The sequence below is a fragment of the Phyllostomus discolor genome, chromosome 3 (assembly GCF_004126475.2).
Source record: "Phyllostomus discolor isolate MPI-MPIP mPhyDis1 chromosome 3, mPhyDis1.pri.v3, whole genome shotgun sequence".
Taxonomy (NCBI): domain Eukaryota; kingdom Metazoa; phylum Chordata; class Mammalia; order Chiroptera; family Phyllostomidae; genus Phyllostomus; species Phyllostomus discolor.
Window position 1 is genome coordinate 202,625,104 of NC_040905.2, and position 25,702 is coordinate 202,650,805.

The 25,702-nt window shown below is 41.7% G+C and overlaps 1 protein-coding gene across 1 annotated transcript in view; it reads right to left on the reverse strand.

Annotated features, from left to right (window-relative positions):
- Nucleotides 1-25,702, reverse strand: part of BRINP1 (BMP/retinoic acid inducible neural specific 1) — a 378,646-nt gene that overhangs the window by 334,751 nt on the left and 18,193 nt on the right. The gene's annotated exons all lie outside the window — the stretch shown is intronic.

The window sequence follows — 25,702 nt, forward strand, 5'->3', positions numbered from 1 at the left end:
GGCGACCGGGCCATGAGGGGCTGCACAGGGAAGCATCAGCGTAGTTTGGGAAGCAGAGGGGTTAGGGGTGGGGGGAATACAGACTATGTTCCTTTCCTGTTTATGTTCCTGTAGTTTCCATGGAAAGGAATGGGCCAGGCAGAGTGAGCAGGTTTAAGATGGGCTAGTTTAAATAATTCCAGCAGGCTCTAAGGCATAGGGGCTGGTCCCAGCCCTCTGGTACCTGGTTCTGAGGGGACCAGGGCAGGAAAACAGTGGGCCAGAGTGTAAGAACCCAGTACAGGAGGTGATGGAGGCATAAGCACTGAATTAATTGGTTTGCATATAAGAGAAGCCCTTGCAGGAGAGTTCTTTACTATCTCTAGAAATTGACTGAAGGTGGTCCCTCTCGGGTCTGCAAGGCTCCCAAATACCAAAGCATGAAAAATACAGAAAGTAGAAAAGGCATGATCAATACAAACGCCAAGCTCTTAAGGATGAGAGCCAAGGTGGGGTGTGGGGTAGGAAGAAGCAAAGGTGCAGAGGCAGGCACGGGGAGAACACAGGCTAAAGAACACAGCTGTGTTTGTGAGTGTGAGTGAGTGTATGTGTCTGTGTTCCAGGAAAGAGAGAGATAAAGAGAAACACAGAGACAGAGAGATGGCTCAAAAAATGGAACATCCGAGAAATAGCCAGGATAGGTAAAGAAGATACTTAGGAAGTTTTTGGTGCCTCATAGACATGTAAACCCTTCCTTTATTGAATAAACTAGTTCATTAATGCTTTCAAAATTGTATTTGAGGAGGGACTGGTATTATACTATATGAGCCTGGCTAAAGATAGCCCGTTAATATTTAGATTTTATGTCTATAGCCTAGTCTAGTACAATAGCTTTCAAATTTTTATGAGTCGCAGAACCTTGGCTGCAATTGAGATCTTACACAGAAGTCCAGCACATCAAAAGGATGGGAGCAAAGGTACTTGGGCTGAAGATGGGGATCTTAAGGCTGTACCAGCCCAATTCTTCTTAGTCCCCACTGCAGTCCCTGGGGGTCCTTTATCTGCAGGGCAAAGCCTCCCTGGGCACAGTTTGAACACCTCTGCTCTGGGACCATGATAGCCATATAGGCAGGAGCCGAGCCTGGCAACAGGTTTAAGATGAAATGTAGATCAAAGAAAGATGTAGTTTCATTTGGGGGGTGGGGGCACTCTGCAGCAGTCCCACTCTGGAGAGAACCCACAGATGTGAATCTGGCATATAGAGAAGAGGTTAAGAGAATGAGTTTTTTAACAATGTGAATGTAAGTTTGAAATTCACCTCTGATCCTTGGGCAAATCATAGGAATCTTCTTGGCCTCAGTTTCTTAATCTATAAAATAGGATGCCTAACATGTATCCTAAAGCATGATAATCAGGATTATACCAGAAAATGTACTTACTAGAGTGTTTAATTAGTAGCAAGTGTTCAGTACATGTAGACTATTATGATCAGCCTCATTAGTATTATTCCCCAAAGAACTAAGCAATTCATGCTGGTTCGTCCTCAGTAAGACCTTTCTAGCTTTCAGAGCTGTACAAAAATAGAAGGAGCTCTCTGACTGTGAGTTGCCCAATTTGGGGGATGTTGAAGGAGGAGTTCAAGGCCACTGCGCAGTGACATTGCCGAGAGGATAAATTGATTAAGTGAAGGATGGGACTACACAATTTTCCTAAGTCTATTCCAGTCTGAGAATCTAAGCCTTGAGGTCCAGTCTTGAAATCTCAACTGTAAGATTTTAGCTCATTAATATTCCATCAGTTCCAGTTTTGATGAGTCAGAGCTACTTCAGGCCCGGACTCAGGTCCTTGCTGGGAGGTTGAAGGTGGAAAGAAGGGTAAGGCTGGCGGGGTGAAGGTCACCTATCGGTCCAGCCCTCCATGAGGCTGTTGGCTCTCAAGTCACTCAGGTGGATGAGACTTCCTGAAATAGTAACAGGTCACAGGCAATTGCTGCTTCCCAATGCAATTAGAACCTAATTTGGAGAAGTATGTTTTTCTGAAAAGGTTCATTAGCCAAATGCATCCCCCAATTCAGTAGTTCAGGAAAGATGGATGGGCCCAATATGTAAGCATTTTGCCGATGCCCTGGGAGAAAAGACAGTTAGTTGCATTAAACGAGATGGGAACACAAATTACTTTCCAGCTTGGGAGCAACAAGTCATTGGTGACACCACCCATCTCTAGATACACTTCACCCAGCACATGGGGGCCTCCAGAAGTCAGTGGGAATACTGCCATCCCTCCCCATAGTGTAATCCTAACATATGAGAGGGGCTTAGAGGTTCTAGTCCAATCAAGCAACTCTGACCTTAGGAAGGAGTCCCCTCCACACAGACCCTGACCATAAGGTCCCTCCTGCCCCAGAATACCAATGCTTTTCTCATCAGGAAAGTGTCTCCTGAGACATACATATCCAGACCTACATATTCACCTCCTACTGAAGTTTGCCTCGTGGACACAACAAGCAATGCAGTACTTTCCCTTTAGATAGTTGTCTTCTGGCTTCTCTCCTCAAGAGAAAACACACTGAACCTCTTCGAATGCATTTGATTATACTTTATAGCCACTCAGCCTCCTGGGCTTATGTTCCAGCACTGGCCTTTGAATACATCCCTTTTGGTCTGTAAGTCTCCTGAAGTATGGTACCCCAAAGAGCACATGATTCTTCAAGTGTCACCTGGCAACTACAGAGCACAGCTAGCCTAGCTCCTCCTTCATACCAGGCACTATGTAATGATACCTCAAATAACAGATACCATTTACTGAGTACGGCTATGTGCCACGCAACATGTCAAATGCTTTAATCTTTACTACAACCCTGTGAGGAAGGTACTATTCTCACATTACAGATGAGGAAGCCAAGACATGGCATCATTAAATAATTTTCCCAAGATGACATGGCTGTGTATAGTTCAAGTCAAGATTTGAATCTGGAACTCTGACTTTTAATCACCATTTTATTCTGCCTCTGCCTAGGATAAGTCATCATTTTATGTTTATAATATTTGCTTTATACTTTATACAAAGTGGATTTTTTGTGGCAAGAACACTTAACATGAGGTCTATACTTTTGACAAATTTGGAAGTATACAATATAGTACTGACTATAACTATAATGGTGTATAGCAAATCTTTAACTGAAAGATTATGCCCATTGATTAGAAGTGTCTCATAGTTCCCTCTCCCCGACCCTGGCAACTACTATTCCCCTCTCTGATTCTATGAATTTGACTTTTTAGATGTCTCATATAAGTGGGGTCATATAATATTTGTCTTTCTATTACTGGCTTCTCTCACTTAGCATAATGTCCTCACGTTTCATCCACATTGCTGCACAATGCAGAATTCCCTTCCTTTTAGAGGCTGAATAATACTTCAGTGTAGGTACATGCCACACTCTATTCATTCACCTGCTGACAAACGTTCAGATTGCCTCCACATCTTGGTTTTGTAAATAGTGCTGCAATGAACACAGGAGTGCTAATATCTCTTCAAGATTTTGATTTCAATTCTTTTGGGTAAATACCCAGAAGTGGGATTGTTGAATCATATGGTAGGTAATAATCAAGGAAGTGAAAATCAAAACCAAAACGAGATATCACCTCACACCTGTCAGGATGCTATTATCAAAAAAAAAAAAAAAAAAAAAAAAAAAACGGACAACAAGTGTTTGCAAGGATGTGAAAGGAAGGGAACTCATACACTGTTGATGGGAATGCGGAATGGTGCAGCTGCTATGGAAAACAGCACAGAGGTTAGTCAAATCGTTAGCACTATAACTGCCGCATACAAAGTGTCTTCACACGAAAATCATTTCATTCCCAGGAAGGCGCTCTATTTCTAGTCCCCTGAAACCTCCATGTCTGTTCCACATGAGATGTTCGCTGGTCAACGACCCATCCAATACTATATTCTTTAATTTTAAAAAATGTAAACCAAGAGCAGTTTTTATGCATCTCTTACATTTTACTTTGGTTGTATCTACTAATTATTCCACTCATCAAGATAATTTTGAGCATTATGTTGTTATCCAGTGTGTCTACAACACCTACATACCTGATCAGTATTCCTTCCATATCTTCATCTCTATCACGCATACATGAGTTTACAAAGCACCAGGCCGAGAAGGAAACCTATAGCTCAGCGTGGTAGGTTATCCGGGTAATTCAGCCACTAACTAATCTACCTCGTTATCATCTAGTCCCGTGGTTTCCAAACCAAGATGATCTTCAGAATCAACTGGAGATCACTAAGATCACCAGATCCCACTCAGAATCACCTCAGTCAAAACCTGAGAATGGGACTCAGAAATATGCAGGTTGGTATAACCCCCCTGGAGATTACAGTCATCTCTCAGGCTTATTTACCGATGATCTAGTCCACATTTTTCTAATTTGTTCAGAAGGCTATAAGGAGAAACCAAGTCTCTTGCTGACATTGAGACATGCTATACTTGGGATTCTTCCATCTAATATGCCCATAATAAGAGAAAATTAGGTTACTTTAATATATCATTTCATCTTGGTAAAAATTCAAGTAATTTTTTCATACTTGATGGGTTTCAGACTTAATTTTTAGGTCCACCAATGGGAATTATAATATGTTTAATTGATATCAGTGATTAACTCATGATTATCTAGCACTACACTTAATTTTATCAGAGAAAAGCCAGACACCTGGAGAAGCGAAGATGACTTTCCCAAGGTCACACAACGAGTCAGTGGTGGTCCCAACTAGACTCCAAATCGCCTGATTCGAGCTCACTTCTCTTTCAAAAACGTCATGCTACACCTCAAATTTATACTTGGCTTTGAAATTCATTGTGGTTTTGTTTAGTGTACTACATATCAGATGGCCTTCCTTACTCAATTCTGCTTTTGCTGATGTAAAAATAAATTTGCATTCTCTGAGGACATGGCAACTAATGGCAGAAAGAAAGGGAGGGGAGGGAGGGAAAACCATGGGAGTATCTCAACCATTTTCCAAAGGATAGAAACTCAAATTCAAATTTAAATATTCTGGAAACAATCCACAGAGATCATGTTCATTTCAAAAAATGGGAGGGTAGTGGAAAGTGTTCTGGATCAAAGCTCTGGCTTGATGATCAGATAAGTTGATAAACTTTATAAGAATCCAGGTTGTGGGAGTCTTATGAACCTCACTTTGCCATGGAAAAGTACATTTCTAATAAGATAAAAGGTGATATTATTCAATTCTTCAATCTGCATATAAAAATTAAAGTAGTTATCCCATGGCATATTAAAAACAAATAAAGCAGAAGTCACATTACAAGGGCACAGTATTAAAACTAAAGCCCACTTACATTGTTGAAAGAATATTTCAATATAAAATCAGAAAATATTTGAAAAAATAAAGAAGACATTTCATCCGTTCATCACTATTATAATAGTGATAGTCACAATAAGTAGTCATTGAATTCTTGCTCCGTATCAGCCACTCAGCTCAACTCTCCCATGCACTGTCTCATTTAGTCTTTACACCACGCCTGGGAAGCAGGCGTGGGTTCCGTCTCACAGATGAGGAGACAAAGTCCTCAGACTTTAAGTGTTGTATGGCACTATGGTATGAAACTATGCTTACACCAACTTGAGACCCAACTTAAAAACATATTAAAGGAATAAATAAGTTGAATATCTAAGAAATAACAAAGACTTAAAGTGTCTACCTATTCGTATGATCTAAATTTAAGATTATAATACCCAATGATCTGGAGCTAGTGTACTTGTGTCTCACTTCCTCATTTCTAAAATTGTCAAAAGAGATCACTGTTAGAAAATTATTATTTTTAAGTACACAGTTAAAAAAATATCATGACGCAAACACAAACCACGTTTCCCTCTGTGGCACTGCGATTAGCTCGAATGACTCCACCTCCCCAGAAGTCACCCTCTTATTGAATTTTGGAGTTCTGTATATATACACCTGTAAAATTACTCCAAAATTATTCACTGTATCAGCATATCTTGGCATGTAATTACACTTAGTTTTTGCCAGCTGAACAAAATGGCATTCCAGTCTTCTTTGGGCACATTCTTTTCTATTACTGGTCTCCGTTAACCACTGCAGGGAGGGAATGGCTAACACTTATTTAATACCTGCTAAGTTTTACAGTACATGCCAGGCATTAACACCTTCCGCCCTTACAACAACCTACAACGGAGGGCATCATTCTCTCTCTGTGATAGGAAGAGAAGGCAAGTTTGGTTTGGAAAGGCTAAATAACTTGACCAAGGGCATACAACTGGGGAGCAGCAATGTCAGGATTTAAATCCCATAATTCAGGTGCACTTGTCTATGGCAAGCTGCCTCCCAAAGGTGAGGCTGGAGCACAGAGAAATCATGCAGGGTATGTCCGAGGCCATGCAGCAAGTCCGTGATGGTTTCAGGCTGAAAGACAAATTTGAATCTTCCTGGGTTGGAAACTCTTGCACTATTGATATTTCTTTCTCATAGGAGGCATGGGTGAGTTTTCATTGAAATGATGAGTTCCTGAGCATGCTGCTCTTTGAAATACAAATACTATGGGAGAGAGTGTCAATAACACAGTCCCTTTCCAGACCATTTCAGAAAGTGAGTTTGTTGGCCTACCTCTGGGAACATACGTGCGGGGAACAATGTATGGATCTCTGGGGAACTAATTTATGGAGGAGCTGGGGAAATGCCGGGAAGGTCTGCAGATAAATCAGGGAGCGTCCAGGTAGTCAGAGTCTTGGTGACTCAAGCTAACAGGCCCCCCATGTGCTCCTCTCTCCCTGCTGTTTTCCAACAAAGAGAGCTAAGCTGGACAGAGGACAGTGGAGACTAGCTAAGAAGTAAAAGTAAAGGAGAGGGTGTTCCTTCCATGCACATCTAGTCAGTCCATGTTCATTGCACTAGCTTTTATTTCCCTCCATCCCCATTTCTTCCCTGCTCCTTATCTGACTCATCATTCACTGCACCACCTTCCGGCACTGCCTCCCTGCCTTAGACACAATCCCTGCCACCAGTTCTCCAACCAGACCAGCAACCAGAATCACTCTCTAAAACTCCAATCAGAAGTTTTGGAGTTTCACTCTTGCTCAAAAGTTTTCGATTTCCCCGGCCCACAGTAAATTCAGTATGGCCTTTGAGACCCTGTTTTATCTGCTCCCAGCTCCCAAAGGTTCTGGGACCACTTACCAGAGCTGGGACCAGAGTGAGGCAGGTGAGGCACTCAGTATGGGTGCTGAGTTCAAGGGGATGCTGAAATACTTAGCAATCAAGACAAGCAATACTCCAATACATTGTATTTTATAAAGAACACAAGTAATGCAAATAAATCCACATGAGCAAGATATCAAAAGTCTAAGTAAAAAGTGCTGTGCCAAGCCATATTGGAGCCTGAGGCAAAAGGAAAAATCAGTAATACTGATGTGGTTTTTATTTAAACTTTTGATATTTTGTTCATCATGGATTTTTTGCATTGATTTTTATTTTCTTCAACATTAATATTCAACAGCAGTCCTAGCCCTGCCTGTTAGATCTAAAATGTGACAGTACCAGATTACCAAAGACCTAGAAGAGCATGCAAAAAAGGGGGCATTTTTAAATTTGAGAAAGTCAGAACTGGGAGGAGGAGAACAAGATAATTCAACCAGTCACATAATTTCAGGAACAAAGAACTGGCCTTAGGAGGACAGTGGCAGGGAGAGGTCATTATTTGGCCTTTGCCACAGTTTCCTATCCTTTTATACCAGCATTATAAGAGTCTGAGTTATATATTATTGACCCTCTTTGTATACGTAAGAAAAAAACTAAGTGACTGTGAAGGGAAACCAGAAATAAGAGCTGAAGTGGAACCAAGGTCTTCTGAACCTTCATTTGATTATTAACTTATTTGTTCATCCAATCCTCAAATATTAAGTGCACAGAAGTAGGGTTGCCAGATAAAACATGGTGTCTCCAGCTCAATTCGAATTTCAGATAAGTGTGAATAATTTTTAGTACAAGTATGTCCCAAATACTGCATAAAACATACATAAACTGAGCTAAATGTTGTTGATTTGAAATTCAAACTTAACTGAGCATTCTGTATTTTTATTAATTAACTCTGATAACTTGTGTCAAAAGGTTACTATGTGCTAGGCACTATACTAAGAGCTGAATACATATTGGAAAATAAAATATACCCAATCACTATCCAGGACAATGGTTGAAGAAGGCATTAATAGAAATACTGCACAGGTTACTCTAAAGTGTGCATTGTGATAACACCTTATGAAAGAAAGGAATGGAGTTTAATACTGGGACCTAACCTGGTCTAGGGCACTAAAAACAGCTTTCCTAGGAAAAGCATACTTGAGCTGAGACCTGAGGGTTAGGTAGGATTTAATGAGATAAATAAAAAGGAGGGAGAACTGTTTTTGGAAGAAGGATCACTGTGTGTGAAAGGATCCTGAGGTAGGAGAAACTATGGTCTGCAAGAGGAATGAGGAGAAAGCAGTGCTGCTAGACTTGAGAGAGAGATCAAGAGTCATAAGAGGATGGGGAGGAGGGCGGGAGCATGCAGTTCAAGCTCGAATGTCTGGCTTTGTTCTAGAGAAATGCAGAGTTATTGCGGGGATTCTAAAGCACCTCCTGCCTATGGGTGGAGAGCTTAAGACCCAGGAGGAAGTAGGGGACCTGTTAGGGACCTCTGCAACAATGCAGGTAAGAGATGGTGGTGACCTGGACCAGGTACTGGCCAGGGGTTATGGAGCAAGATTTCAATTCAGTGTCTTTCCCATTACCTTAGACTGTCAGGTGAGAGATGATGACATTAGCGATTGTGAAAGGAAAGGGTAGACGCAAGAGACACTATAAAAGTAAAATTGACAGGACTTGTTCAGTAAGTGCTTCTTGATTGATTGAGTAGAAATTAATGTCAGGTGCCTTCTACGGAGAGAGGAAAAAAGCATACACATCATGCAACTGTTTAAAAATTGCTCTTTTATGTTCGCCTAGCTCTTTTAATGTCATCAAATGTCACCTCTTCTGATTGTTGCATGTAGCGTGACATGTAATTAACCATGCAGGTAGCAGGATGTGTAATTAAGCATATATGCATGGTGACTTGTAATTAAGCACACATTTATTGTGATGTGAGCATTGCTGGATGCTTCCTGGTGTGTATAATTATGCACGTGTCAGATGACATGAAGTCCCAACTCATTCGGTGAACAGGCCAAGGTCTCAACTCCTATCTCGACCTGTTAATTGGTATTAATCTACCTCTTTTAGAAAAACATCTTTGGTAATTGAACCCACTCTACTCTGAGGCATGAGCTATAGAAACACTCATGGATACCAAAAAGAAAGCCCTGTTTCCATTATACACACACACACACACACACACACACACCTATACACACATATATATGTATATATATTATACACACACACACATATATGTATACACACTCCAAAAGAGAGTATTGGGTAAATTTCCAAACATCCTATGCATAATAAAATGTTCTTACAGAGTCAACAGGATGGTTTAGGGTCCCCTCTAGTCCCTCCTGTTGGAGAAGGCAGCCTAGTGTGGTAAAAGAGTATATTCTGTAGTCCTCGGTGACCTTCAGACAGGTCTTACGGTACCTGGTCTATCAATGGAGCCTGGCTTACCTGCTGATAAATAGTTTTTGAGGTCAAACTGACGGAATTACAGTCTTACATCACTATGTATTAACTTCATTAGACAAATCACCTAAGCCTCATTTTTCTCACTTGTAAAAAGAGAGTAATAGTAACAACAGTAGTGTCTTGCTCAAAGTTGTTATTAGGATCAATAAGATCGCATCAAAAGGCTTTGAACTAAGATTCAATACTTGTTAACTCGACTTTACATACATTTTTTTGTTCTACCCTCACCATGATTCCACAACACAGATATTATTATTCCATGTTATAGATGAGGATGCTGAGGTCTGGAGAGATTAATGGGTCTTACAGCTATTAGGAAGTGGAGGAGGAGTTCAAATCCAATTCTGTCTTACTCCTATGAAAGCTGTGTGGCATTACCCTCCTTTTGGTTACAGTAGGGCTGTGCTTCAGTATGAGACTTTGCTTCAGTATGAGCATTATATCAAAATGAGTTGCAGATACATATATAACTTTCTAGCCTATGACACAGGACTCATTAGGGAAAATAGAACATAAAGGTGAACAGTAGAATAGAAGATCTGGAACAAAAGAAAACTAAATCAGAGTTCTAAATCCATTACTTATTACTGGTGTGAGCTTAGCAAGTTATTCTCACTCTCTGAGCTTGAGTTTCTTCATCTCTAATACGGGGGCTATTAACACCTTATAATAGTGTTACTGAGATGAGTAAATGTAAATTTATCTATAATAGTAAGCACAGAACCTGGCACACTGCGTGACCCCTGTGGGAGCTGCTATTATAGTTCTTTTTCTTATCCACTTTCTTTTTCTTCTTCGCTTTTGTAGTCCCTTAGCATCTAACACCTTTACATGGCACAAAGCAGGAGCTCAGCAAATGAGTGTTAAATTGATTTGAGCTAGTTTTTACTGAAAACCATCGGATATGTTGGGGGAGTTTTGCGGCTCGAGACTCCTTGAATAATGGACTGGGATTCTTCTAGACTGAGAAGATGTATGGCTTCTGCATCAACCTGTCGGGCGGGCGGAAGGTGGACAGAAGAGGAAAAGACCCAGCACCCCAGATCTGCCAGCACTGACTTGCCTCCCCCATCCCAGCCTTGGGATTGCACTACAAAGGTGCCAGCACCACACAAACACTGTCTGTCTAACATGCCCAGTTATCATGTCAGTAGCGAGACACGGGGTGTCAGAGTGACAGGGGGCTGTCAGGAGGCTGCAATGTTTTCTGTCTGCTCGGGAGGAGGGTTTTGCTGGAAGTGAGGAGGGGAGGAACACAGGCACCTGATGGGGCTTGGCAGCTGATTTCATTTCTTTGTCAGAAGTGATCCTTCCTTCTGTGCTAAGGACGGAGGAGCATGGGGAGCTGGGGAAGGAAAGGAAGCTACGCCCAGATGGCACCACCAGGCCGACGGAGAGGGAGGACGCAAGTCAATGAGAAGCAGACTTGCTCCAGGCAAGGTCCCCTTTGACCATTCATTCTCTGAGAACATCGTGGCTTTCCTGGTGTACCCTTATGACCCCTATCCTTGTCAATGACCCTGACCCACTGGCCAGAAAGTTAACAAAGCAAGTTCTACCTCTGATTAGAGCAAACACCTAGAACCTTCCTCTTTTCATTACTCATCTGCCACCATTTTATCCCAAGCGTACGTGTCTTCTGACTGCCACTTAATGCCTTAGCTTGATTCTCCTTGCAGTGACACTTGACACTGACCCTCTGAGAACTTTGTCCGAGACCCACTGCTCTGGCTCTCCCCACCCCTAGACATGGTAAGTCGAATGCTTTACGCAGGAGAACTTTTCTGTTCTATGTCCAGTACTTTGGTCTGGGAGGAATACATTCCCATACACGTCCTTCTGAAAAGGGGCTGAAAGATGAATAGCTGAGCTTCTGCTCACCCTCCACTATGGAGCCCCGCCCTTCCGGATATAGCAGGCAGCCCTCCTTGTCCAAGAGCTTTGTGCGGTAAGTGGGCTCAAAAGTCCATTCTGCAGACCCTGCCATTTAGACTCCTGGTGTAGGAAATATCAGCTGATATAACATGCACCCTTATCAAAGATGCTTGACATTTGCTGAAAGCCACATGGGCCCAGATGTTTAGATATAAAGTCTATACATTGTTCCCAGATTTCTCTATTTTCCTCATGAGCACACTTTTCTTTTCTTTTCTTTTTTTAAAGATTTTATTTATTTTTAGAGAGGGAAGGGACACTGCGTGACCCCCCCTCTCTAAAAGAGAGAAAGAGAGAGAGAGAGAGAGAAAAACCATCAATGTGCGGTTGCTGGGGGTCATGGCCTGCAACCCAGACATGTGCCCTGACTAGGAATCAAACCTGTGACACTTTGGTTCGCAGCCCACACTCAATCCACTGAGCTATGCCAGCCAGGGTTGCACTTTTCTTTTTAAAAAGAGCCCCAGAGAGATCAGCAATGAGACACCAAACCCATGGCCCAAACAGACTGCAGATGCACCTACTCAGCTTCGGTGTCCTAGGATTCATGTGACTGGCCCTGAAGCAACTCAGACAGGCACACGTTATTTGTGCCTTTATCGAGCAGTTTTTTTTTTTCATTTGATCTGGCATCTTATTTAGTTATGTGTGCAGATAACCATGTTATCAAAGATAGGGATTACATATACAATTTATGTAAAAGTCAGGGTTTAAAGAAGATAACAATATTGGGAAAGCCTTTCAGATTCCAGAAATGTCAAAAGAGTTTATTCAACAAATAGGTACTAATTTCCTGTTAAGGGCCAGAAACTATATATCAGGTACCAGGATTCAACATGAGTGAGGCACAGCCCCTGCCCCAAGAATCTTCCAGGCTTAATGGGCAGAAAGGCAAGTGAACAGACTCTGACACACTACTGATGCCTTATCAGGGCAGCCACAGACAGGGCATTGCGGAAGGTGTTCTGACCCCTGGAGGACAAGAGGAAGGCAAGTCAGGGAGGCGGAGAGGCATTCCAGAGTGAAGGGGCAGCATGGGCAGAGGCAGCGAGTTGACGCTGAACATGGCGTGGGAAACAGGAACTGTGCAGAGGTCAGTTTTGTTTAAGCAAGGGGATAGAAAAGAGTATAAATAAGGACCGGAGCAGAGTGGTGACTGCAGTCTTCAGGATGAGACCAACCTTGGCTCTGCTCCTTACTAGCTGGGGACCTTGCATAAGTTTCCTATCCCCTCTGAGCCTCAGTGTCCTCATTTGTACAAGGGGGGTCCTACTAGACTCTGTCTTGTAAGGCCAATGTAAGGTGTGAATGCACTATCGCGTATATGTATTTAGAATCCTGCTGGCACAGAGTGGGTGCAGAACAACATGGGCAGAAGAGAGGGGGCTAGTCAAAAACTTTTGTGAGATAAGGCTGGCACAGCTCAGATCCCAAGGGGTTTTGTTAGATGCACTGAGAAATAATGCCTGAACTCCAACCACAAAGAGCTTGTAATCCAGAAAGGGGAAGGCAATTATAACTGAGTGAGATAAATGCTACAATATGGAGAGAGAGAGGGTGCTGAAGAGGAAGCTCAGAGGAAGGGGTGAAATTCTGCAGGAGCTGGCCCCCCCTGGGGTGCGGGCAGGGATTTTGGGTGGGGGGTAAACTGTGATGGGAGGGAAGCTGCTCTCAGGTGTGTGGTGCAGACAGGTGCTGTCTCCAGCACAAATGCACGTTCTGGCCCAGAGGTTCTAGATAGCCACGGATAGCAGGAAGAGAAAAGCCTCTGAGCCCTTCCGTTTCAGAAGCCATGTTCCTGCCATCGTCCCTCGCTGTGCGGATGCACTGCACACTTTCACGAGCTCCCTCGCTTGATCCTCGCCGTTCCCTGACAGTAGCTCCCGAAATCCTCCTTTTACAGAGAGAGCTCTGCAAGGTCAAGTGATTTGCCCACCATGATAGAGTGAGTTGAGCTGTGAAACCGATGTCCCTCTGACTTCGATGCTTGGATGCTTAATCGTTAATTTCAGGTATTAAAACTTCAGGTAAGACGCTTCCCCAAGATTATTTTCCCAGAAGACAAGGGAGTGAATGCTTCGTAAAACCAAAAATCATTTTTAAAGCTCAAGTCCAGTCAAGTGAGGCCATAAGATGAAGGCTTTCTTAGTGCACTAGGAAGTGTGTGAATGAATACACCCATGTGTGCATTCATGTGTATGTGCACATGCACACATGTGTGATGGTAACAGAGGATGTCTCCTTTGCTATTGCTTGATTTTGTGCGATGGATATACATAGATTGGAGGTAGATTGGTAGACAGGCAGACTGACATGTGTGCAGGTGGACAGACGAAGGGGGTGGTGACTAAAGCTATCCCAACTACCTCGGTGGCTGGCTCTAATAAAACAGCTCTGTTGGAATAATGCAGTGCCTGAGATGTGGGGTGTAATATGGTTAAATGCTTTTACAGTTCCCCATTAAAGTAAGTGGATGGAAATTCATATAATATTGATAGCATCTGAAATGTGTTCGCTCATGGCTCTGCCTAGAATCTCAAGTGGCAGGGTGACTGGCCCAGGCATAGATGGCATGCCCCAACCAGCACACCCCTCAGTGCCCAAGTATCTGGGATGTTATCTAGCCAGCAGAGCCCACAGCAGGAGCACTGTGAGGAGCCACATGAGAGGCAGGAGAACTAGGATTCCATCTTTTCTAGTTCCTATGCCCAGCAAAGAAGGTATAGACAAAGGAAGTGTGCCCACCATGGTGTAAGAAAAGCCTTTACCCAAAGTTATAGTGCCAGCTCAGCAAAATCAACAGGTCTCCAAATAGACTCATTATTCCTGTAAAGTCTCTTCCCCAACTCCAACCATGCAGTAAGAATAAGAGTTTGATTCCACTCCCCAGACCCTGGCTATAGCTGATTGTCCCAGGAGTGAGTATTCAGCCGAATGAGGCCAATCACAAATTTTTTCCTGGAAAATCTTAAATGGTGCTCCAGGGAGCTGGTCTGTCCTCATTGGTAAAGCACAGATGCCTGACTACAGACTGCTTGCAGCCCTGCTTCTCATGATGGGGGCAAAGCCCTCCACTAGACCTTAACCCACACAGAGAGAAAAGCAAAAACAAAGATGGAAATGCCTTGTGATGTTCAGATCCTTGGTTCTGCCGTACCATGGGAGCCCCTGAAACACTGCTTTAGTTGCCAAATAAAAGGTCCCTGACTTTGCCTAAGCAAATTTAACTTCTGGAAAACATCCCCTTCAAGCCCATTTTACTTCATATCCTCTATAGATTATATAATAATGAATAATTATATGATGAGATGTGTCCAGCCATGTACTATGAAAAACAGAGACATTTACTGAAGAAGATACAAGATACAAGAAACATTGTACACAGGACAGTATGCCTTAGACCCCTTCAAAGTAGGGACCTCACACAGTTCTCCCAACTGCAGCACAATGTTCCTTCTGCTCTGGTAGCAGAAGCTGCGGAATGAATTTTGCCACAACATGTTTCATGCCACGATCCTGCGTCAAAATCTTAGACACAGTAGTTTTGGAATCCCCAGGTGGGCTTCTGGTTCTCGCACTGTCAGTCGCCAATCTTTCTTGATTACAGCCCGTACACATGCAACATTCTTGGGTGTTCTGCTTGTCGCAGGCCTTCCGGAACATGGATCACTTTCAACAGACTCTCGACCATCTTTGAAGCATCTGTGCCACACTTTTAATTGTGGTGCACTCATTACATTGCCCCCTAAGCCTTCTGAATCATCTGAGTAGTTTCCACGGAGGACTGTTCAAGCTTAATGCAAAATGTGATGCAGATTCATTGCTCTACTTTCTCAGTCATTTTGAATGTGACGGCCACACAGTACACATGCTCACTCAGTGGTGTCTACCACTCCCACTGACTAGTACAGTGAAGTTGTCATGGTTCACGCATGTGCATTCCAGTCCACTCTCCTTGGCTGCCAGGTTATATCAAAGTCATGCAAATCATTCTCATTATATTAACAATAGCTGGACTTTTTCCACACAGACCTCCATATGTCATATATATTGACCTTTGTTTCATGTACCGATTACTTTGCTACATTTCTTCATGCGTTTTCTCATTGAGTCCTCAGAGTAATCCTATGAAGTTGGTATTATCGTCATTCCCCTTTACAGATAAGGAAATTAAGACTCTGAGAGGAGATTTTCATATATTTATGAAATGACAGAGCCAGAAGTTAAATCAGGATGAGTTTGAAGCTAACTCTGTGTCCTTAGAAAGTATAATCTACTTTCTCCTTAAAATGCTCCTACAAATCTAGACTGCCCATCCGATAGCGACATTTGACGATGACCTGGCTCTTGCCTCTCCTAGACAGTCACTCCAGCTGGCATGGACGGTCTATCACTCCCAAACATATGGACATTGTCTCTAATGCTGCCCTGGCCTGTGTTGGGGCCTCATCTCTCCTCACCCTGGCTGGGGCCTCCTAACTGTTCTCACAGATCCCAATGTTTGTCAAAGAAATCCACCCTTCACCTTGTGTCAAATGCTACTTTAATCATGCTACTCCTTCACTAGAAAATCTCCAGTGAAAACACATTTTATACCAGGCCAAGGCCAAATTCCTCTGTAAGACATTCGATATTTTTCAGTCTAACCCCAACCCAGCTCTCAAGACTAATTAACAGCAAGTCTCAAAGACACTCCCTCTCCTCCATCCAGGCTGAAAGAAATTCTCATTCCTGATGTGCATTTTTCTTGCTGCCTTCCCTGGGATTATCTTCTTCTCTGGCTCAGTTGACTTTTCCCTATAACCACACGGTTCCTGAGAGGCAGGCCTAAAGCTGAAGCCCCTGTATCCTGATTCCCACTATCTACTACCTGAAAGTATTCACTGAATATTTTTTTTTCACCTGTTTCCTGGGAGCATTGAGTTGTCTGATTTCTAAAATCCTATGGTCTTCTCTTTAGAGGTGCAGGCCTTAAAGAACTCTGTTAACGTATATGGCATGGGAGGACAAATATCATTTAACCTGCAAGATCCTTCTTTTTTAAAATTGTTATTAAATTATTGAGGTGACATTGGTTACAAAGATTACATAAGTTTCAAGTATACAATTCTGTAACACGTGATCTGTATATTGTGCTGTGTCCACCACCCAAAGTCTAGTCTCCTTCCACCTCCCTATACGTGACCCTGTTTACGCTCTTCTCTCCCCTTCCACCCTCTTCCAGTCTGGCAAGCACCAATACTGCTGTCTGTGCCTATGAGGGGTTTTTGTTGTTGTTTTGTTGTTAGTTCACTTGCTGCTTTCTGTTTTATATCCCACATATGCAGTGATATCACTCTTCATCATAGAGTGATGTCTTGAAAGGTTTTGGATGATGTGACACAGGGTGTACACATTTCAATACAGAGGAGAGAAATGCCTGGAGTCAGCAGCAATTTCCGGAAATACAGGCATTTGCAAAATGCTCTGGGAAGGGCCCAGGGAACAGAATGTGAAGGTTACAGGGAGCTTGTTTGCAGCAGGAACAAAATAGATGGTGGGCACACCGGCCGCTTTGTCTTTCGGCCATTCACTCCACAGACAAAATAAACCCAGGGTCAAAGTTTTCTTAAAGGATTTCTAGTTTTACTTTCTAGCCAGCATAAAACTTCCCTTCCCATGTATTTGAAAGCTGAGAGCCCACTGCCTGCTACAGCTCGTGTGGATGGAGAGCTCACCATGCCGGCCTCCCACAGGGCAGCTGCAGGGGCCGCGCTGAGCCGGCCAGTGGGTCCCTAGGAACACTGAGCCAAAATGACTTCCCGGCATCTCCCACCACTGGTCCTGTTCTGCCTCCGAGACCCACTGAACGAGCCCACTCTTTCTTCCACGCCACTGTAATTTTTCCATAAAAGGCATTTGAACATGACTCCTGTACCATTATGTTTGAACCATGAGCCTTTCCCATTCTGTGTGGGCACTCTCACCATCAGCCTCCCTCGTCCAGGAACTAACTCTCCAGTAAGGAGGCCTTTCTTGGACCGAGGGCCATTAGAGGGAAGTAAATGTGCTGACATGGAAGATCACGGGCAGGATATTTTCTGGAAAGCGGTGGCCTCCTGGAGGTCAATGCGGGAATATTTCAATTTCTGTAGATTAAATTGGGTTTTACTAATGGCTTGAATTTCCGGTGGATGGAGACAGAGGAAACGAATGCAAGGAAAAGGGATTTCAATCAAAAACTCGACTCGCCCACCAGATTCAGCCCCAGATGGTGTGCTGTCCCCAGGTGTCCTGCGGCGGATATCTTAATCAGGCCCCCAGCTGAATCAGCCAGGAGCTGTTTTTTGAATCGAATGCAAGTGTAATCAGATGCTGCTTCATGTCGAAGAACTGTTTGCTTGGAAGGCTCTCACATAGCCAAAGTTGTCAGAGTTGTCCTTTAAACTGTGCCACTTTACCAATGTGATCTTTTTTCTTTTCTTTTTTTTTAAATTTATTTATTTTTAGAGAGGGAAAAGAGGGAGGGAGAGAGAGAGAGAGAAACATCAATGTGCAGTTGCTGGGGGCCATGGCCTGCAACCCAGGCATGTGCCCTGAGTGGGAATCAAACCTGCGATGCTTTGGTTCGCAGGCCACGCTCAATCCACTGAGCTATGCCAACCAGGGCTCCAATGTGATCGTGAGTAGGTCGTTTCTCCTCTTTGAGCCTCAGTTTCCCAGTTTTACAAGATCACCACGATAACACTGTCCTGCCTACCTGGTAGAGTCCCTGCTGTGTGGGTGCCCTTCCAGCTCTCCTTCGCCTGGTCAGACCCTGTGTTACCCCTTCAAGTGTGTCTAAGACATCACTTTTTTGGAAGAGACCCCCCACACACAGATTTCCCAAGCCCCCCAGTAGGTCCTCTTTGAGTGGTTCCCGTGACTTGTCATGTTTACCTTTTCACAGAACTCCTGATGCCTGGAACTGTGTGCTCAATTCTGAATTCCCTTCAGGACCATAACACCTCCAAAAGGAAAAAGCCCTGTTTCCTGCCTTTCTCAGTGCCCCATACCTAATGACTGGCACACAAATATGCAGCAAAAGAGTGAACAAGCTTTAAAACGGATAAAAGTATAAATATACAAATAGAGGGAAACATGGCGTTTATCTGAAAACACACACCTGAGTGTAAAGGATGTTTTCAGTGGAACTTGACACAATACAAACATTATCACTGGGTCTTGATGGAGGAAAATGACAGCTTCTAGTCATCTGACTCTCACGTCAAACCAGGCTGCTAAAGCTAGAGATCCCGATGGTGGCACGCAAGGAGTCCTAATTTTAAAGGTGAAGGAGCCTGAAAGGAAACTATACTTAGATGTTCATATACAGCTAATTTTAGCCAAGAACTCTGAAAGGTTCGATGAGGAGGTAACAGCATGATTTCTTCCTGATCCGAGACACCTGGTTGGATACCTGACTGGGTAGCACTTGAGCATCCGTGCTTTCAGCCACATCTCTCTCTCTCTCTCTCTCACGAGTGTCAGCACAGAGACCGGCCCCAGGCAGGCCTCCACCAGCTGAATGCAGGTGCAGTGGGCTCCGTGAGCCTGGCCATGTGCCCTCACTTTGCTTCTCTGGCGCTGAGAAATGGGACAACCCTGGAAATCTGATGGGAGCTCAAACACGTGCAAACCGGAAGTGCAGGTGAATTAGTGACTGAAGGGCCACCGACTCTGGTCACCGGATGGGTCAACTCCCTGCTGTCCCTAAGCTGACAGTTCTGAGTCATTTTATGACTTTCCAAGACTTCCTGGCGAATTGGAGTACCAGGCTTCTGGAGCAGCAGCCAACCCAAGGATACATCCCTGTCAGTTTTCCCTCCTTCCCTAATCACCCCCAGCCCCTCACTGCTGTTCCCGGGGATTATTACCTGCAGGTGAGCTGTTATCTGAGCCCCGCCTCTCAAGGGCATCCAGGATCAGAGACCTAGGGCTTGGTTTTTCCCCCACTGACCCCAAGTGATACCACTTATACCATTGGCCGCTATGTTATGCCGCTAGCTATGTTATGTTTTGTTTTATGTATTTATTTTTATTGAAGTGAGATTCACATATGATATAATTAACCATTTTTAAGTGTACAACTCAGTGGTATTTATAGAATTCACAATGTTGTACAATAAGCAGCTCTTTAGTTTTCAAAAACTTTTCATATCCCACAAAAAAACCCATTACCCATTAAGTAATCATACCCCATTTCTCTCTCCCCATCACCTTGATAACCTCTAATCTGCCTTCTGTCTCTATGGATTTGCTTATATGACCATATCACATTAAAAAATCATAAGGGTGAGCTTTTGTGTCTGGCTTCTTTTACTCAATTAATTTTTTTCCACAGTTCATCCAAATTGTAGGATATATCAGTATTTTGTTCCTTTTCCTGGCTGAATAACATGCCATTGTATGGGTATACCACACTTTGTTTATTCATTCATCTGCTCATGGGAATTTGAGTTGTTTCCACCTTTTGGCTATTATGACAATATTGCTATACACATTCATGTGCAAGTAATTTTCTGTAGAGATACACGTTTTTACTTTTCGTTGGATATATACTAAGGAATGGAATCACTAGGTCACATAGCAATTGTGTTTAACTTTCAGAAAAACTGCCAAACTTTTCTATGGCACATCTCTACCAACAATTTTTATATGGCTGAGTCCTGCCTAGATCTTGTCCTGTTTGCCTCTGTGGCCTGTTCATTGGCTTGTATCTTACAGGTATAACAATCAGCAGAATGTTTGTAACCTTAATAAAAGCCACTAAAGAGAGAGTAATCTTTTTGGAAAAAATAAGTGTTCATTTTGATGTGTCGGTTTATAAGATGAGCATGAAACACAAGAGGAAGGGTCATGCCACTCTTTACTATGTAAAGAGATGAAGATGGAGCTCTTAAGAAAAAAGAAAGGAAAAGAGGAAAAAGAGTAGAAAGAAAGGAATTTTGAAAATGGCAGGAAGCTGAATGCTGGGTACTGGCTGATGCAATTTCTCTCAATCATGGATGCCCAGACTTCTTCTGTAAAATACAATACACTTTCAAACACTAGGAATAGATCATTTTCATCATTATGATAGTGGTGTTCGTTAATCTTGCAGAAGGGGTGAAATTTTACAGTGGGCATAAAGTAATGTGAAACAAAAAACATCCATGGAGTTTCTAAGAGGTGGAGAGCCACAGACAAAAGTAAACACCCTCCTCTCTGCCACACCTTACTCCTACCTTAAATTGGCAGAAATCTGGGGGAGGACTTCAGCCTTATTCAAAACATGGAATTGCCCTAGCTCACAAAAGGCAAGGAGTCTTCAAGGGGATTTCTGGGGTTATAGAAGTATAATCAATACCTGTGGGGGACAATGGTCATACTGCCAGGCAGGTAAGTATCAATGCTAATTATGAATTCATGGAATCAATATGCACATTTCAGCACTTGAATGTAAAACAATCAGCAAGCTAAGTACAAACACTCCTTTGAATTGAGCAACACACAGGGCACTTTGCAGGAGGCGAGTACGTGGCAAGAGGCTCCTTCAGAGAGCTCACGGCCTGGTAGAGAATAGATGACTCGGACAGAAATAACTGCACTGCAAAGTGGGATGTCCTAAGTTTCACGGGATGGAGGAAGTAGAACACTGGATGCAGTCCACTTGAGGAGTACAGATCTATTGCTGGAGGAATTCTGAGGGAAGAGAGGCAATAGGATGGGGAAAGAGGGGAAGGCAGGGTAGGGGAGGAGAGTGGAGAGGAAAGGGGAAAGGAAAAGGGGAGGGGACTAGAACTAGAAAATGAGATCAATAGTGTTCAAGGAAAACTTTAAAGAGGCAATATAAGGAAGAATAATGTAGGTATAGATGCTAATAAGATTTGAGTCAGAGGGTCATAAAGTCAAATACCAGCTTTTCCATCTATTAATCTTCCTTGTCTTTGGATGATCTCTCAGAGCCTCAGTTTTCTTATAAGTAAAATGGGAACATGACCTACTTTGTAAGGTTGTCATTATGAATAATTTGGATAATGCATTAAAATACTGGCACAGACTAAGAAAGTATCTGTTGATATTTCCTGTTTCACTGAGTATACTTAACAAGTGTAAGATGTTACATTTTGTTAAATGACATCCATCTCTAGAGATGTCATATGACTTTTTTCTCCTTAGTTCTATTAATATAGTAGATAATATTAATAGATTTCTTAATATTGAACCCCCCCGCATTCTTCAAATAAAACCCACTTGGTGGTGATACAGGTCTTTTTAACGGGCTGATGTTAATATTTTTGAAATTGATACTCATAAGTATTACAGGTTTGTACTTTTATTTTTTGGTGCAATTTTTGCTAAGTTTTGGAAAAAGCATTATACTCATCTTAGCAAACGAATATGAAAGAGTTCCTTGTGGTTTTATACTTTGTAATAATTTAAGTAGCTGACATATTCTGATTTTAAAGATTTGGTAGAATTCAAATGTGAAACCACCTGTTCTAGTGAATGCTGTATAAGAAACTTTATAACTACTTTAAGTTTTCTAAGACAAATGGTCTATTTGGACTTTACAAATTTTAGAAAGTTATAGTTTTTTTAATATCAATTTCATCTGATTTCCCAATTTATTCCATAAAATCATGCAAAGCAGTCCCTTGGGGTTTTTCTTCTTATTTTAAAAGTTATTTCCCATTGTTATTTCTTCTTTTTCCCCTTGTTATTTCTAATTTTACGTATCTACCTTTTCACCCATCAATTTCTTGATTAGATTTGCTGACGGCTTATTTTATTGATTTTTTTTCAAAGTACCAACTTTTGGATGTCTCTATTACTTTAAGTGTTTTCTTTTCAATTTCTCTTCTTTTTTTAATTAAATATATTTTATTGATTATGCTATTACAGTATTCCATTTCCCCCCCTTTATTCCCCTCCACCCTGCACACCCCCTCCCACCCACATTCCTCCCCTTTAGTTCATGTCCATGGGTCATACATGTAAGTTCTTTGGCTTCTATATGCCCTATACTATTCTTAACCCCTGCCCCTGTCTATTTTGTACCTACCATTTATGCTACTTATTCCCTGTACCTTTTCCCCCTCTCTCCCCTTCCCACTTCCCCACTGATAACCCTCCATGTGATCTCCATTTCTGTGATTCTGTTCCAGCTCTAGTTGTTTGCTTAGTTTGTTTTTGTTTTTGTTTTAGATTTGGTTGTTAATAACTGTGGGTTTGTTGTCATTTTATTGTCCATATTTTTTGTCTTCTTTTTCTTAGATAAGTCCCTTTAACATTTCATATAATAAGGGCTTGGTGATGATGAACTCCTTTAACTTGACCTTATCTGGGAAGCACTTTATCTGCCTTTCCTTCTACATGATAGCTTTGCTGGACAGAGAGAGTAATCTTGGATGTAGGTCCTTGCCTTTCATGACTTGAAATACTTCTTTCCAGCCCCTCATGAATTAGGTGTCTTAGATATTTCTGTAAGCTTCTATTCCTTCTTGTATCTCCTATAGTTTCTTTTATATATTTTGCATGGTTTGGAATGCATAAATATTAATAATGGCTCTATCTTTATTGTGCTTCACAAAATTTAACATTGTAAATATTTTTATTTGTCTCTTTTAAATAATATTGTTATACATTTAGAGTGATCAATATCCCAGTTTCCCCAAGGACTTCCCAGGATATAGGAATGTCAGTGCTAAAGCCAGAAATATCCCAGGCAAACTGGGCAAGTTGGTCATTCTATGTAAATTCTACCTTTTCCTGATATAAAAATTGTGAACTTGATTTATTTTATGGTAACAGGTTTATTGAGATATAATTCATATACCCCATTCTTACCCATTTAAAGTACAGCATTCAATAGTTTTTAGTATATTCACATAAATGTGTGCCCATTAGTGCAATGAATTACCCATATGATGGAATATTACTTAGCAATCAAAAGGACCAAAGATGAAGCATGTTAAACACATAGATGAGTCTTGAAAGGATTATGCTAAGTGAAGGAAAACAGTCATAAAAGATCCCTTTCTGTGTGATTCCACTGATGCAAAACACACAAGATAGACCAATCTATAAAGGTAAATCAGTATTTGTCTAGGACTAGGGGGTTTGAAGGAAATGGCAGTTGGCTTCTAAAGAGTATGGATTTCTTTTGGGAGTAATAACAATGTCCTCTGATTTATATTTTTGTTTGCCTGGTATACATTCTCCTCATCCTTTTATTTAAACTTATCTATATTTCATAATTTCAGGGTCTATGTCTCTTATTTATAACACAGCATAGAGGTTTTTTTTTTTACTAAATCTAAACTTTTTAAAATAGGTTAAGTAAGCCCATGATATTTATTGATATGATTATTGTATTTGCCCTCTGATCTGTCATATTGTTTTACATTGTATTTTATAAGTAGTCTATCTTTTATACAAATGGTCTTTCATAAGATAGCCTGTTTTATACCTATTTCCCTGTTTTTAAGTTTTTCTGAGGTGGGGAGCCTTAGGAAAGTTTGTGCATTTGTTCAGATTGCCTCCCTTATGTCAATGCTAGTATATAATAGCTCTAGTATCCTCCTTTGGCAGCTGACTCCTGGCTTACCACTATCAAGAACACTGACATTTTCTGGCAATCTCTTATTTACCATCTTCTACACAAGGAATTGATTTAAAATAATATCCTTTTATTCCCAGGTAATAACTATAAAGCAATCATAAACTTACTCTCCATTTCACATGCTCTCCCCCTTTTTAAACGTAGATGCACTGTTCCTGTAATTGCAGAGCGTGCAGTTGTTAAAGCCTCTGCTTTCTCCCTCGCACTCACCGCTGATGCCTCGTGCCACGGGTAGCTGTATATTTAACACTCCCCACCAGGCCTTCTGTCAGTGTCTCTCCCGTCATTTTAATGCTCCGGTAGTTTACTCAGGGAAGGCTCCTGGGGGCCATATTTCCTGAGTTCTTGCTTATTGATAGCAGTTTGTCTGCAGTCTTTATACTTGAAAGTAAGTTTGGCTGGGTTTATAATACATGACTCATATTTTCTTTCCTTGGGTATCTTAAATATGTCACCCCATTGTCTCCTGATACAAAGTGTTGCTGTCAAAAAGTCTCATGACCATCGGATTGCCTTTCCCTTTTTAAGTAACTTGGTCCTTTTGCCTGGGAGCCCAAAGTATTTTTTATAATGTTTCAGTATCAGTCATTCTGCATCATTTTTCTTGGGCCCATGATGTGCCTTTTCAGTATGTGATTTTCAATCTTTTTTTAACTCATTCTACAAAAGTAGTTTTAGACTGTCTTTTTTATTATTTCTGCCCTATTGCTTTGGGGTTTTTTCTTCTGTGAATTCTTATAATATATATGTTGTTTTCTACCTATCTTCCAATTCTGTCATGTTCTCTCAAATCTTTTTTTCTGTAGTCATTTATTTTAATATTTAAAATTTTACTCCTTTTCACTTTGACCATTTAAGGCATTTTCTGCTGTTTTTATCCATTCTTGTGTTCTTCCCAAATTAGTCTTTATTTCTGAAATGAACTTTTCTTTTACTGATAATTTTTTCTTCAGTTCTATAATTTCATTACTAAACTTTTCTTCTACAGATTCATGGTTTTCTTTTATTTCCCCATCATTATTTTAATTTCTTTTTTACATTTTGAAATATTAGGCTACAGTTTTGTTGATATGTTTCAATGGTCTCAAACTTGATCCTTTTCTGTTACCTATTCTTTTGTGAAATTAGTTTCCCACAATTTCTGGAAAGAATAAGCGGGTCAAGGCTGATTTTCTAGCTTCATGGTTCTAGACTCCCTTTCCTTGCTGCATGATATGACCTGTACTCCTTAGCTCTCCTTGTGTCTCTCCCACTTTTATCTGACCTTTTCTTTCCTTTGTCCTATCACCTCCATCCAGCCAGGTTGCTGCTCCCAATCCTTCCACCTGCTTTCTGTTAAATGTCTGATGGAGATTTGGCTTCTGCCCTGCTTTCAGGGTCATCACAAAGTCTGTCTATTCCTTTGTGTTCTGATGTGACACAGATTTCAAAGTGAGGGTGCGTCATCCACATGTGCTCATCATT